Here is a 16,616-nt window from a genome sequence, read left to right as displayed (position 1 = left end):
ATAATAAAATTAGTATCTTAGAAACTATGGTGATGTCCTAGTTCATAGGAAATGTCAAAACAAGAACATTAAGATATCAAGTAACTAACATTGAAGCAAAGTAAAAAAATATTCTTTATACATTATTTAAAAAAAAAAAAAAGCTATAAAACATAAAGAAATAAAATGAAAGATATTTCATATCTCAATTTTTATTTCTTATGCCAGTTCTCAATATTATACTTATAAAATTTCATGGTTGAAAAAAAAATAAAAATTATAGGTTCATAATTATGCTAAAAAAAAAAAAAAAAAATCTTGGATGTGTTTTATATATATATAGATAGATATTGTGTAAGCTTGGTAGATCCTTTTTTCTATTAATATTTCATAATAATAAGTTTGATTTCAACAAAATTGTAGGTGGCCTCAACCTGCCCACAGGAAACCAGGTCTGTTGGCCACCTATCTGCATCAAACGCTGTCCAAAATTTAAACAAAGTTTTTCTAATCATCCATGCTACATTGGTGACTTTATCTTCTATATAATTCTTGCTAAAAAAGTAAATGCTAACCGTCATCAAAACAAAATTAAACTAGCAGGGCTACTTCATTCATCTGAAGAATCAACTGGGGTTGGGGCTTTCGCGCTCGATCCCAGAACTTCACTTCGCATCATATTCTGGAGACTTTGTTCGACCCTATTTAGGCAGAGGTTGTTTTGATACAGCTGCATTTGGACAGATTGTATCTCCCTCTGAAGATCCTTCAGACTTGGCTCTTTTGGTTTGTCCTCTTCTAGGTCTTCTCTTTCCTTATAGGTGGTCATAGCACAAGCCAGGATGTTTTTCATGACCCAATACTATTGGATGGTCTGCCAAAACAAAGTTTGGTGACCTCTGGTATTACCTGGATCTTTGACTATTGTCTCCCATTCCTCTGCCTGAATCTCTTCATTTTCGATGTTAGCGTTTAGTTCTCTTTCCCATTCAGAGATGACAACTTTCACCTCAGCTGGGGTTCCTACGTAGTATGCGTTGATAAGGTTCTGCATACTTTCCTTCCCTATTTTCCTACCTCTTTTGCTCGGTCCTTTGCTTGTAGTCGGTTCCAGGCCTTTCATCTTTTTCTCTGCCTTTCCTGGTCTTTTGTTTCCTTTCCTTCCCTGTTGGTTGCCTTCCTTCGCCATCCAACTCTTCTTGCTGCTTTTTACTTTCCTGTCCAAGCAGCTCACCTAGACCAGGGCTTGGTACTCACTGGCATGGTTCGAGTGTTGTGCCGTCAAAGTCCTCTACACACTGGTTTTTAAGCTACCTATAACAGAAACCAGAATTAAAACATTATGAACCGTCATCAAATTTACCATAGTGAACACATAATATTTTATGCTCTGTAATTTGGTCTTGATTTTGACATCATTCCTTATATTCTTGTTTTGATACTCGGCCTAAGAATTGGCCTCGATCCTTTCAGGATTCCCAGCATACTTCCCCAAATCTGGGTGAGACTACTCAAGAGCAGTCTCTTTCATCTACTTTGTGCCCTGTTTACTGTTTTTACCCCCATCGACACCCAGGTTCCACACACTTCCCTCAAGGTTTTGCAGGATAGTGACAACACCATCTATTTTGGAGAATTTGGTATCTACAGATAAATACTAATTCCCTAGATAAGTAGCCATATCTAGAACAACAGTTTAAAACATTTTAGTCTTTTCCTATAAGCAATAGATAAGACAAAGAAGATGAGAAGACCTACTTGTAGTTCCACTTTCCTCTTGTCTCCTTTGTATCGATCCTATCACTCCTTCCCGTACTTAACACGCTTGAGAAGTACCTGTAAACACAAACAGAAGACAAAAAACTAATCAAAGAAAAAGATCTATTGAATACAAGTGGATGGAATCAAATACATTTCACACATATAAGCATCATAAGACAATACAAACATATGGAAGAAAGGTTCAAATACTTTATTGAATAGAAGAAGGAATTACAACCATTGTGTCTGATTCAAAGTCATTCCTCCAGCTTGGATCCCATCCACATCACATCAAAAGCATGACAAACTTGTAGCATTACAATAATTCCTTCGAATCCAATTCTCATAGCAACATTATCTCTTTACAATTCAACATAGTCCAGCCCCTGATCACTTAGATGAGTGGTCAATTTATAGGAAGATGAAGGAGGTTTTGTCATAAATGGTGGTATTGAATGGCCTTCCATACTTAGAATTAGTTCCATGGAAGAAGGGATGAGAGGATAGGATGCATCTTAACTCATTCCTCATCCATTTTTGAGCTCATAGGAGTTGATAAGTGAGGGAACCTTATAGATGACTCCAAAAGATAAGAATATTCCCCAAACCTTATGTGAATTTCGCTCAAACTCGCCCAACGCAGGTGAAAGGAAGCCTAAGTGCTTTGTATAGCACCCTCACATGGACTTAACTGCTCTGCAGTGCACCCTTACATGGGCCTACCCACACTAGTCCCTCTAGAGGTCATTTCAGGATGTCTTCATGTCATGAAACTGTCTGGGAAGGAGGCATTCAAAAGGGTGACTTGTTTAATGCATGTAGCAACTAAAATTAGGGTTTGATGAGCCCTAAAACACTGATCTGGATGATGGGAGTGATGTGCCAAAATGGATCTGTAACACCATCTTCCAGGTTGCTTCCCATAAGCAAGTGAATTTCCCCTCTGTTCAGCTCCCACAGGACCCCCTCACACCTCCAACATTCTATACTCTCGACCCTGCCAACCGGTTTCCCAGAGTTCTTTCTTTCCTGGGTTTCGCCACCCCAGAGGGCAAGACAATGCTTCTCACTTTCCCACCAGACTACAGTTCTATCCCCGGGCCACGAAAGTCCTACCCTTCGCCATTGAATCCCCTCAGAGGAGCTGAGCCAAAGCCCAATTTGGACGTTCTCCCTTCCCTGGTTTCGAGCCCAGTTACTGCACCCTCTTCTACCTGCCCTTTCCAGGTCTTGAATCGACACTGGACTAAGGATTTGCAGCCAGGCCGATGGGCCGAAGGAGGCACCAGGGTCAGATATCACTTCAGGCCTCCTGCAATTTTCTTTGAATCCTTCCCTCTCAATCCACATACCCATCCTTAACTGCCTAAAGAATTTTTTCCTATAGACATAGTTAAAACCGCTTAGGATGATGTTGTTAGCATCAATTTGACCCAGCATTCTCCTTCTACCCCAGAACCTAGCTACCCTAAGACGAAAATCAAATGTCCCTTCCCCCCCTCCTCGGATGGCTAACTAGTCAATCCCACCCTGTTGAAATGTGGCAACAAGAATATTTCAATTTAATTTGTCCTTGAATTAAATTGTGAATTAAAATCGAATTTAGTCTTAACAGCTACTTGGAAATAGTTAATTAATTATTTCTAAATTAATTAGTTGGAGAAATTCAAGTTAGAAGTCTTTATGAAGTCATGCAAGAGTTAGCCCTTAAATTAAGGAGATAACATTGAGTTATATTTGAGTTGTAATTAGTTAACTCAGTTTACTAAGTTAAGTCCAGTTAAATTAGTTCCAAACTATTTGAGGAACTAATAGAGAGTTAGCAGTCAGTTGATACATGCATGCACTCAACTAGTGCTACTCCAGTTAACTAAAGGTTCCCTCATCAGAAACTCATGCATGTCTATTCTGAGAAAGACCCAGTTGAAATTAAATTCAAGGACAATGTACTATCAGTTGCATGTGTTTTCTTATAAAGAAAACTCATGGATGCAGTCAAGGAATCATTCCTTGATGATTGCGTAGTTCTGACAGTGTGTGAGAGAGTGTTACACTTGGTAACAAGAGAATCATCCCAGAGGAACAGCACAAGGAAATAGGAGCTTGGACGGCAGAGAGGAAGGTTGGAGAGAAGCCAAGATTGCCTGTGAGAATCTGTGAGGATTGTACTGAGATCTGGCTAGCTATGAGAGCTAAGGCTTTGTATAATTCCTATGTATTTCCACCTTCTATGATAATATAGATAGTAGGGTTTTTAGCTGAGGCTTTCGATAATACAGATAGTAGGGTTTTTAGCTGAGGCTTTCCCCAAAGTATTTTCATGTGTATTGTGACACTGATTCTTCTTCTTTTGGTTATATTGTTCAACTCGATCTTTAAGCTTCCGCAAATTGATAGTAGAAGTAGGTTATAGTATTCTGCTTTGATTTATATTGCATTATTGGGTTAACCTACACGGATTTTCTACATGGTATCAAAGTTAGATTTGTAGAAATTTTCTACATGGTATCAGAGCTAGATTTGTAGAATTTCTACATGGTACCAGAACTGTGAATAGTGTACTGAGAAGAGAATTTGAAGTTTGAAGTTCGAGGTTACAGGTGCAAATCGGATTCATATCATACTTCAAGGTTGGCCAATGGCGTTCTATGGCTTGAGACTCGAGTTTGCCTTGGAAGGTAGCTCAAATTACATAGCATGAAAAGATAGAATGGAGGCTGTATTAGAAGACAATGGATTTAAGGATTTCATTGATCAAGAAATCCCAAAGCCAGCTTCAACTAATGCACAAGAGTTGGCTTAGTGGAAGAAGTGTGTGGCGAAGGCGAGACAGATCATCCTTGAGGGAGTTCGAGACCATATTGTCTCGAATCTCCATGGGAAGGATACTCCATTTTCAATGTGGAAGACATTGAAGGACCTCTACCAGAACAGTAGCGACCAGAGGAAACTAGCGCTCAAGGATAAGCTTCGAATAATCAATATGGAGAAGGGTGATACTATTTCCACATATCTGAACAATCTCACCACCTGCAGAGATGAGCTTGGCAATGTGGGAATAACTACTGTCGATGATGATATGGTGAGCCTCGCTCTCCTTGGCCTTCCAAAGAGTTGGAATAGCTACCAAGACTCTGTGAATGGAAGGGAGAAACTGCAGGTTGGGAATGACTGTGGTTGGATCATATGCAGGAGGAGATCAGGAGGAGCACACTAGATGGTTCTTCATCCAAGAATGATGATGAAGAAAATTTGGCCTTAGCAAGTAAGGCAGGGAAAGGGAAGGGGAAGGCTTCCCATTCCAAATCGAATTCTTCTCATGGAGGGAAGAAGGGTGACATTTCTAAAGTAAGATTCTTTAATTGTCACAAGATGGGACATTATGCAACTAATTTCCCATCGAAGAAGTCCAAGAAGGGATCCTTGGAAGGACTGGAAGGTGAGGCATTAGCCTCTCAGTTCGAAATGGACTTTACCCTCATTGCATGCATGGTGTCATCGATGATGGGTTGTGTCTGGTATCTTGATAGTGGAGCCTCATTCCACATGACCGGTGATAAAAGTTTATTCAGTGCCTTGGAGAAGAAAGACCTCAAGATGCGCATAGAGATGGGTGACGACAGAAGGTATAGTGTTTTAGGAGTGGGCACAATTTCTTTTCGGAGGGAGCATGGAGCTCCTCTCATCTTGACAGATGTGATGTATGTGCCTGGACTAAAGAAGAACTTGGTATCGGTCGCGATGTTGGAGGACAAAGGCTATGATGTTGTCTTTAGTAAAGGAAAGGCATTCCTAAGACACATAGCCATGGGTCAGACCAAGAGGATATGGATTCAGGCGAAGAACCTCTATAAACTAGAGGTAGATGATTGTGTAGCATTGAGTACGAAAGAAGAATTGGTGCAAATCCAAGACATTGGCAAGTTGTGGCACAGGCGGTTGGGCCATTTGCATCATGGGGCTTTGAAGATAATGCAACAGATATCTACAGGACTCCCAAAGGTAAACTTGAGCAAGTTGACACATGCAAAGGTTGTACCTTGGGAAAGTACGCCAAGTTTTCCCTTCATGATAGAGACAGTCAAGCAGAGGCTATCTTAGAGCGAGTTCATATTGATTTGTGTGGACCATTCTCGATGGAATCCACAGCGAAGCAAAGGTATTATGTGATTTTCATTAATGACTATTCTCGTAAATGTTGGATTTGTTTCGTGTAGAAGAAGGACCAAACTTTCACAAAGTTTTGTGAGTTCAAAGCTTTGGTCAAGAAAGAGTCAGGGAAGAAGATTAAGGCCTTGAGAAGCGACAATGGTGGAGAATATGTCTCTCAAGAGTTTAAGGACTTCTGTGCAGCAGAAGAAATTAAACGAGAGTTGATGGCACCTCATAACCCACAGCAGAATGGGGTGGTCGAGAGGAAGAATAGAACTATTGTAGGGGCAGCACAAGAAATGCTGCATGACCAAGGCCTACCACTTCACTTGTGGGATGATGCATGCAACACAACGGTCTATTTGCAAAATAGAAGCCCGCATCACATACTTGGGATGAAGACACTAGAGGAAGCTTTCTCCGGTAAGAGACCATATGTGGGTCACTTCAGCATCTTTGGCTCATTGGTATATTACCATGTGACAAAGGATGCACGAAAGAAGCTTGATTCGATAGTAGAGTTGGGGATACTTGTGGGGTACACTGATACACCTCACAAATATCAAGTGTACTTTCCTACCAATCAGAGGACAGTGGTTCGTAGAGATCTCAAGTTTGATGAGCAGAAGGCCATGTGAGTTTCCCTTGACAGGGAGCTCCAACTACAGGCTATGGAGGAACTATTGGTTCCTAAGGAGGAGGAGCCTGAGACTGATATGGAGTAGCCACATGCAGAGGTTCCAAGAGTGGAGACATCCACTTAAGCAGAGTCTTCCAGAGATGGATGAAAGCGCACAAGAGAAGCTGACAGATTGTTGGAGGATGTGAGAGAATGTGGGAGCACCATCTTCTCAGCACAAACAGTGGAGGTCACCTGAGAGGTACACTGGATATATGGACCTTGCTGGGGAATGTGTTGAGACCAATCCATCTTCCTTTGAGGAAGCAGTGCGCAACCGATTTGGGTTGATGTTATGGTGGAGGAGTATGACTCCATAGTTCGTAACAGTGTTTGGGACGTGGTTCCAAGACCGGAGAACAAGTCAGTTGTGAGTTCCCATTGGCTTTACAAGGTAAAGCAAGTTGCTGATGGTAGTGTGGAGAAGCATAAGGCAAGATTTGTTGCCCGTGGCTTTTCACAGGTCGAGAGGATCATGTTGCTGTAGTATATTTTGACAGAGGAGCAAGATGCTGACATTTTGACAAAGGCATTGTCAAAGTGTAAATTCGAGTTCCATAGAGACAGGATTGGGGTGGCAGATAATCCCTTTCTTGTTGAGAGGGAGTGTTGAAATGTGGCAACAAGAATATTTCAAATTAATTTGTCCTTGAATTAAATTATGAATTAAAATCGAATTTAGTCTTAACAGCTACTTGAAATTTTAATTAATTATTTCTGAATTAATTAGTTGGAGAAATTCAAGTTAGAAGTCTTTCTGAAGTCATGCAAGAGGTATCCCTTAAATTAAGGAGATAAGATAGAGTTATATTTGAGTTTTAATTAGTTAACTCAGTTTACCGAGTTAAGTCCACTTAAATTAGTTCCAAACTGTTTGAGTAACTAATAGAGAGTTAACAGTGAGTTGATGCATGCATGCACTCAACTAGTGCTACTCCAGTTAACTAAAGATTCCCTCATCAGAAACTCATGCATGTCTATTCTGAGAAAGACCCAGTTGAGATTAAAGTCAAGGACAATGTACTATTATTTGCATGTGTTTTCTTATAAAGAAAACTCATGCATGCAGTCAAGGAATCATTCCTTTAGGATTGCACAGTTCTGACAGTGTGTGAGAGAGTGTTACACTTGGTAACAGGAGAATCATCCCAGAGGAACAACGCAAGGAAATAGAAGCTTGGAGGGTAGAGAGGAAGGTTGGAGAGAAGCCAAGATTGCTTGTGAGCATCTTTGAGGATTGTACTGAGAGCTGGCTAGCTATGAGAGCTAAGGCTTTGTATAATTCCTATGTATTTCCACCTTGTATGATAATACAGATAGTGGGGTTTTTAGCTGTGGCTTTCCCCAAAGTATTTTCATGTGTATTGTGCCATTGATTCTTCTTCTTCTGTTTATATTGTTCAACTCGATATTTAAGCTTCGGCAAGTTGATAGTAGAAGTAGGTTATAGTATTCTGCTTTGATTTATATTTCATTATCACGTTAACCTACATAGATTTTCTACATGGTATCAGAGTTAGATTTGTAGAAAATTTCTAGGCACTCCAAGTTGACAGGCCAATTACCCAAGGATTCTGGGAGGCCTCAGCTCTTAAATCGATAGGGAACACCATAATTATTAACCAGTAATCATCTTCCGGATTCATTACAGTGCCTCTTTCTAACTGAAGTCTTCACAGATGCCAATTCATATTTTCTAAACCAACGCAAGTGAAGGCAGGGAGCACATACCAGGTTTTACAGTCGAAAGCCAAATGTTGCTTGACGTCCCCCAACACTCAGCTCTTGCCACCTCCAGCTGCACATCCTACCTTTTCTTCCTGCATGAAAATGCTTCTCATCCTTACCACCTTTCCTTTTTTTTTTCTTGTCCACCTGCCTGGCATCCCTTCCAAGAAGCCCGCCACATGATCTGCTTCGTTGTCCACCATCCTTCCTCTCGTGTGTGGGTCTCGAGATGGGAGTCCACTTACCTTCCCATAAATTTCGTTCATTAATCCCTGCCTACTGCCGGCTGCTCTTGCCATGAGTTGCCTGTTTCTCCCTCACCACTTTCCGACTCCTATGCCAACTATCTGAGCCTTTGTCCCACTGTCCATCGTGCCATCTAGCTGGCTTCTCTGTCTTCTGCCCGCCTTGACAATTATTCCTACCCTGAGTTTCCCATTCCTCCACTTTCATTTTCCAGCTCTCGTGGCCTCTGACCAACCTCTCTTCCCTCTCCTCGTCGTGCCATCTGGTCAGCTTCTCTGTCCTCGGCCCGCCTTGACCTCTGGCGGCCTCTCGCCCCTCTATCTTGCATGGCCCATCACACCCAGATCGAGGGTTATATATATATAATTTAAAAATATTTTTTCATTTAAATAAAATATATAAAATAAATTAATAAAAAATTCAATTTAATCAAAATAATCTATAAAAATAAATTTCTCCAATTTCTCCATCTTTATCATTGAATAAAAAATCATTCTATCATAAAAGAAACTAAGCCCAACAATAGTGACCTTTTAGGGGTTACGCTTTTCACATCAATGCAATATGTAAAGTTTTAAAGTTCAAGACCCTTTATGGTTTAGGATAGGTGATTTCTTAATTATATAAGTTAGGAATTCACAAAACTCTTACATCATAATGGGATTTATATAGGTAATTATTAATTTCTAATAGCCTTGCTCTGAAAAAAGATTGAGGGCTTGCTACACATTTTAAGTTTGGTTTTGGTTTTATAGCTTGTGAGTAATTAGTTAACCTAAAGTAGTTTTATAAGAAAATTATTCGAAGAAGTGAAAAAATATCAAGGAAAACTAGTCTAATATTCTCATGTGCCTTAGCAAATAAGAAAACAAGCATAAAGATAACGAAACTACAAATGGGTATCTTTTCTTGCAATCACAAGAAATAAAAGAGTGTCTCATGGCATGCATATCATAAGTGGATATCATTTAATCTTAATGTTGGAGAATTGACTCATAAGGATTCACCAAAGAGCCTAACAACATAAGCACCAAGGAATAAGTATTATAGGAATATTTGTGACACCAAAAAATCATTCGTACTAAATTTTAAAGGTCAATTTTTAGCATATTCAAAATATTCTCGATCTCTAAGGGGTATATTATGATGGTCATTTACAATGAAGTAAGAAGTGTACCAAAATTTTGTAGTCAAGGAGTTATGACTTGAGGAGGAGAGGAGGGAATGAGAAGATCATAAACATTCTCATATGAAAATGTAAGATATAGGGATTAAGCTCAACATATCATCCTTAGAATGTTAGACTATTTATTTTTTCAAGGAAAAACTCATCGAATATCTTCCTTTTATTCAAAATATTTAAACTAGAGGGAAGCTCAATTGTTAGCCATAATAATAACTAGTAACCTTGAGGGAGTTGACTAGTTTTGAACATGGTGACTTATGGCATTCCAATTGGAAACACGCCTTAGGTGGATGGTCCAACCAATTGAGCTAACTCTTGGGGCTACAATGTCATTATATTATATGAGCATACAAAGGCAATTGTTTTTGGTTGACGTCATCACTAGTTACCTAAAGGGTTGAGCTAGATATGTCGTTGAATGAGATAGCTTACAAACCAAATTACAAAGTATAACATAACCCCCTTCCCCAAAAACTAGTGTATAACAAGCTCTTCAAGTTGCTTAACCCTATTGGAAATTGAAAGGATATTTTTGTTTTTTCCTTCTTATTATGGCATCAAGTATACCACTAGCTTTGTAATATGGGGAAATTTGGCTTCTATAATTGTTAGTATAATTTAAATAAGGGTTTCACTAATATATATTTCTAATGGGATGTAATATACACAATTTTTCAATGATGCCATTTAGATTCTTCCTTCATAGATTCCCAACATTTTTCAATACATGTAAAATTACCCATATTGGATCCACTATATACAAATTCTCCTATTCCTCCTCCAAAAAGGGAAAAGCTTACTTGTCCTTCTATGTTTACAAAATGTGAAGGAAAATTAATATATTTATTTGTAATACTTCATAAATGCATAACAACTTTACCTATCAAGCTATGGTCTAGTAGCAATTTGGAGTGGTCGTTGGGATAATGACCTAGGTTCAAATCATGGTGGGTATGCTCCTCTCATGTGAGGAGTCTATAAAATGTGGATAATGATTATATTGAATATTGTTGATACTGCATTTGAATATATTATTATATGTTGTTGTAAAAGTGCCAACAAACATTATCATTCACTTAAATGTGTGAGGATGGGTTAATATTATTTACAAGTTTACCACTCATAAAAATATGAGTACCCATGTCTTAAAAAATGCATAATGACTTTAATTAATATTCCTAATAAAAAAATATTTGAATTTACTATAATAATTGATCTTAATAACTCACGTATATGAAGTAGGTATAGAGGCTTTGGGGTTTAATGTTCTTGCTTTAAAAATGAACAACAAACTTGGATATTGGAGTAATTATCCTTGCATGTGTATAATCCTAGGGTTGCGGTTCATCATAATAGAGGTTGGTAAAGGAGGGAACTATCAAACCCACCAAAGAATTTTCTTTTCTTTATCTCATCCGTGTAGTGTGGGCTTGAAATCCTAGATGTAAGAGGTAAAAGGTATATGATGCCAATGGGAGGTAGATGATGGGGAATCATCATTAATATTTAAGAATAATAGTAAGGACTACAACTTGGATCATCATGAGACTTCAGTGGTGGTGAAGAAGGGAGAGAATGATGATAGAAAAAAGGTAACATATCATCATTAAAGTCGACATTAAAAATGATGGTTGTGATCCTATTATTAAAAAGGTATTGGATATTTAAAATACAAAATTTCATAAAATAGATGATGAGGTATCCAACACGGTTAAATGTAATTATGAAGGAGGTTGTAAAAAATTTAAAAGTGGAATGATTACCAAAGCTTGTTATCAAATTGGAGGTCAATATTAAGAATAAGAAGAAAAATCCTTATTATAATTCAAAGCATAAGGTATGAAGCTTGTAATGGGGTGGGACGTCATAATGGAAAAATGTGCATACTTATCAAGATAAAACTTTAGTAGGGAAGAATTACAATAGATTGATTTCATATAAGCTATAGTTATGTGGATAAAAGGTCTAGAAGTAGTGATGGGTTTTGCTCCAACCTATCATTTGTTGGAAAGGAGAATCAATTAACCTTTGTTTTTCAGTATGTAATAGAGAAAATAATATTGAGCGAGGAATGGTATTAGCATAGTTCCATACTATCACCTAAACACTATACTTCATTATTTAACTGAATGAGTGAAAGGGTGAAAAACCAACTATTGGTTGAAACCTACAAACTTCCCTTGGAGTTATGGTTGGAGAGGGAACTCACACTAATAGTAAAGTTGGGAAGGATTTTCAGATATACATGACAAAATAAGAATGTTGGAAAAAATGTCAATGGAAAATATATATGTATAGAAGACTCTAGGTTATGGTCATCCTAATGGAATCGATATACAAGTTGGAGACATCTTATAAGTAGGAGATAGATTATGCCAATATTCTATTCAAATGATAGATATATCCCCTTTACGACCATCTGATAAGAACGTTCTCAAAAAGAGATATTTTAGATGATGAGGAGGTAGTCTAAGAAGACAAAAAGTTGGGAGGTCAAGGACACTCACCTCAAGATATATTGACAATTTATATAGAAGGAAGAACCTTATATGAAAAAGGTAAGTATATTTTTGAAGAACCCATTTTTTATATAATATAAAGTATCCTTCAAGATATACCTATGGATAAGAATAGTATCCTAGTCCTAGAAAGAGGAAATTAGTGGAGCTAGATTAGGAGGAAAATAAATTATGTTATAAATAAGGAGAGGAGACTCCTAGATCTAAGGGAAAATTTATTACTTTCATAGATATGATCCAAAAGAGGAAATCCCCCATAAGAAAAAAAAATTCCATTAGAAAAATCTAGTATTGGTGGACCTTAAATATCTAATTCTCATGGAGAATGAGGTATATTTAGATAAGTTTCCAAAAGGTCATAATATTCCTCTTAATGATTTATAGGATTATGGAATAGGAAACAAAGGAATAATCAAGAGGGATTTTGTTCCAATGTGGGAGGAGATTCCTTGGGGTGGGAAACAAAATGTTCCCTAAGAAAAACCAAGTGGAAAACACTAATTGCATTAGCACAATTTTTTAATAGGAGGAAGAGTTTACTATTGTGATAAATAAGAAATATTAACTACTATGAGCAAGGAAGAACAATAAAATTAAGGAGGAGCTTTCTTTGGTCGGAGGACATGGTCTAGTGCATGGAGGTTTTTAGGTTAAATTATGGAGAAAAATATATAATAAATCAAGTGTGGTTGCAAGTAGAAAGGGAAGTATTATCAAGAAAATGGATTATGATTCAAGGGCCTTATATAACAAAAAATCCCACCGGAAGGGCTAAAAAAAAAAATACTCATATAACATAATGGGTATAAGTAATGACCATAACAAAACCAAATATAGCATAATGGGCATAGGGGATGCTTTAAAAAGGTTGGTGGCAACTCATAACATTTAAGTATTGTTAATAACTAATTTGGAGGCATAAAAAGCAAAGGGCAACCTAATGCAAGCACTTCCTAGATGAAATTTTGAGGATCTTAGTGTAGAAGGTAGATTTGGAGGTTTGGTTTTGGTATGATATAAATATTCACAAGTTGGAAATATTCCTTTCTCTAATTTTCAATCAGTGTGGATCTATACTCTTTGATGGAATAAAGTGTACATAATGTTATCAATGTGAAGAGTTCGGGTTAGGGGTAAAAACTTTATGAGATTTTTTGAAGAAAAAAATGTCATTATTGGAGAGGACATGAAATTTATTTTAAAATAGAGTGAAGTTTGGGGGAAACTGGGGAGGGATGATCCTACTAACAAATAATCTTCTTCAAAATGTAGGTTTTAACCCTGTACAATATAATTACTACAAACAAATTCTTAATTAAAATAGAAAAGATGCAATGGAAAAAACACACATTCACACAAAGATTTTTCCTGAGAACACAAAATTGAGGAAACCAACAAGCCTTATATATATATATATATATAGATATATATATATATATATATATATATAGATATACATACATATATACATATACATATATATACATACATATATATATATAGATATATATATATATATATATATATATATATATATATATATATATATATATATATATATATATATATATATATATATATATATATATATATATATATATATATATATATATATATATATAGATATATATATATATATATATATATATATATATATATATATATATATATATATATATATATATATTGTACATTATTAACATCCATGAACCGACAATCCATTTACCATAGATTAAAAAAGAATCACAGTTCCTTAACTGAAACTACAAAACCATGGGAAAAACCACCATGCACCATAAAACCATTTTTAACAAAAACTATGCGCTAAAAACTACCAAAAACAACATAAAAAACTAACCAATTTTTTTGTCGAGAGTTCTAAGCTTAACGCAATGTACAATACATGATACTACTTGTGCAAAGAATATAACACATACCCAACAACAAAATGGAAGAGGTGATCTTATATGATATAGAACCATTGGATCTAAAGCACATCTAGAGAAACAATAAGGTTGGTAGTGGTGTCATTTCTAAAAAACTTGATAAGTTCCTTATTATAGATAATCTTCTTGAGAATGGGGGAAATTATGGATAGGCAAGGGAGGAAACTCACACCATGTCTTGATTTTTCTTCAATTAGGGAAGGCAATGGAAAATCAATTATGGATAGGTAAGGGAGGAATCTCACACAATGTCTTGATTTTTCTTCAATTATGGAAGTCAATGGAAAATCCTCTATGGATTTTCAAGTTCAGTTTGAATGGCTACAAGATTCAAATTTTTTGGAAATTATTCAATGGGAATGATCTCACATTGATGATAGCGTGATGGATTCATCCATATACCAATTCAATTACAACTTTAAGGGGATCAAGAAGAAGAATTTCCAATGGGAAAGAGAAAAATATAGGGATTCATAAGAGAAAATTTGGATCATTGAAGAAGATATTGCAAGCCTCTTAAGTAAAATATGAATCATAACTTCTTTGAAGAAGAATTAGGGAATTTAAAACCTCTAGAAGCAACCAAAAAGATAAAATTTACACTGGAAAGAATTAAAAATAGAGGAAAAATAGTAAAGTGATCTCGTCAGCTCCAAGGGGATGAGAACACTCAATTCTTCCACAGTTATGCAAAAAAAGGGTCGTATTAATTTTATTTAGTGTATGAAATATGAATATTGGTAATAAGTTAATAGATTTAGAGATATAGTAGAGGTGGTGAAAATGCATTTTTAATATTTATTCAAGGAACCCAATAGATCCAACATTACATAAATTATTAAAAAGGTTGTTTTCTTCACTAACTTTGCTAATCATGAACAAAACTAGGATCTTATCACTATGATTTCAATGGTGGAGTTAGAGGGGTGAATACTTCCTTTTAGAAGAACTATATCCCTATCCCTAATGGTCAACCTATTGAGTTCTATGTGAGTTTTCTTGAGCTGAGGAGAATGACCTATTGAAGGTGGTGGAAGAGTCACGGAAAGCAAGGAAGGTGTTAGGGGTTATGAATTCTACCTTTCTAACATTAATTCCCATGGAGGATTTCTAGGTTCATTTGATGATTTTAAGTGAATGTATCTTTGTCATATTGTCTAAAATATCAAATTTCAAGTGATTTCTAGGAGACTTAATCATGTTTTTTCCCCGCCATATAAAGTGATCAATTTGGTTTCCTAAATGGTAGATAAGATCATGAGGCAATTGGTTTTGCACAAGAAGATACACATTCAACCAATGTAAAGAAACTACCCTCATTTATCATCAAATTGGATCTTGCTATGTCATATGACAAAATAAACTGATCATATTTAGGATCAATGATGGTTTGTGTCAGTTTTTATAACACCCCCGCTTGACCCGTGGAATGTAAATGGAATATATAAGTGGAACTAGGCTGGTGAGCCAAGGACATATTTCAATCTTGGTTGTTGTACCCAACTGCATGTGTGTAAATTTATTATGGGGTCCTTTGTACCCGTGTGCATGAGTGTTTTTTGTTTTGGGGCTAGTATGCTTTTATGCACATGTTTTGATATTTATATGTGTTTTGAGGCTAGAAGGAATGAGAATGTAATTACAATAACACATGCATATTGATAAAAATATAATGGTGGAATAATGAAAAGACATAAAAGAGTATGGGGGGTTGAGACTCCATGTGTGTGTAAAGAGAGGCCTATATGATTTACTAATCATAAAAAGTGCACATGAAAATAACTAAAGTCCATTAAGTGGCTTGGGGGAAGTTCCAAGTGGCATAAAATAGGAATGTAAATAAAAAGAGGCATGTTGGCACTGTGAGGTGATTACAGACTATTCTTGTTCATAGGTTACAAGAGACGTCCATGGAAGCATGGAGACTATTGTGGAAATAAAAGCCTGTAAGGGTACCTGGAAGAACTGTGAGGGTAGTGGAACTCTTAAAAGTCACAGGGATCTAAAACATTCCTATTTGGCTAAGTAAGATTCCCAGGACGATGGTGGCACAACTTGAGGGAATGCAAGTGTAGAGAAGGGTGTGCACCACTTGGGTGCAGGCTAGTGGGGAATGTGATCTTGTTGGTTGGAGGCTATAAATTTTGGTACCTTAGTTATATAAGGGCCTGGAAGGGTACCTAGAAGACTCGTGAGGGAATTGTAACCCCTGGAAGTTGCAGGGATCTAGAAAATTCATGTCTAGTTGGGTAAGATGCCCTGGAAGGAGGTGGCACAACCCAAGGGACTACAAGTGCATAGAAAAGTTTGCAACACTTGGGTGCAGGCTGGTGGGGAATGTGAGCCTACTAGTTAGAGGTTGTTGAGTTTGGTACCCTGGATAGTTGTTGGTAATGAGTATGTACTAGGATTTGGGAGAG

Source organism: Pinus tabuliformis, chromosome 7 (assembly GCF_031772625.1).
Source record: "Pinus tabuliformis cultivar Carrire ecotype Pingquan chromosome 7, CPIR1, whole genome shotgun sequence".
Classification (NCBI taxonomy): domain Eukaryota; kingdom Viridiplantae; phylum Streptophyta; class Pinopsida; order Pinales; family Pinaceae; genus Pinus; species Pinus tabuliformis.
Note: the sequence above shows the minus strand (reverse complement) of the source record.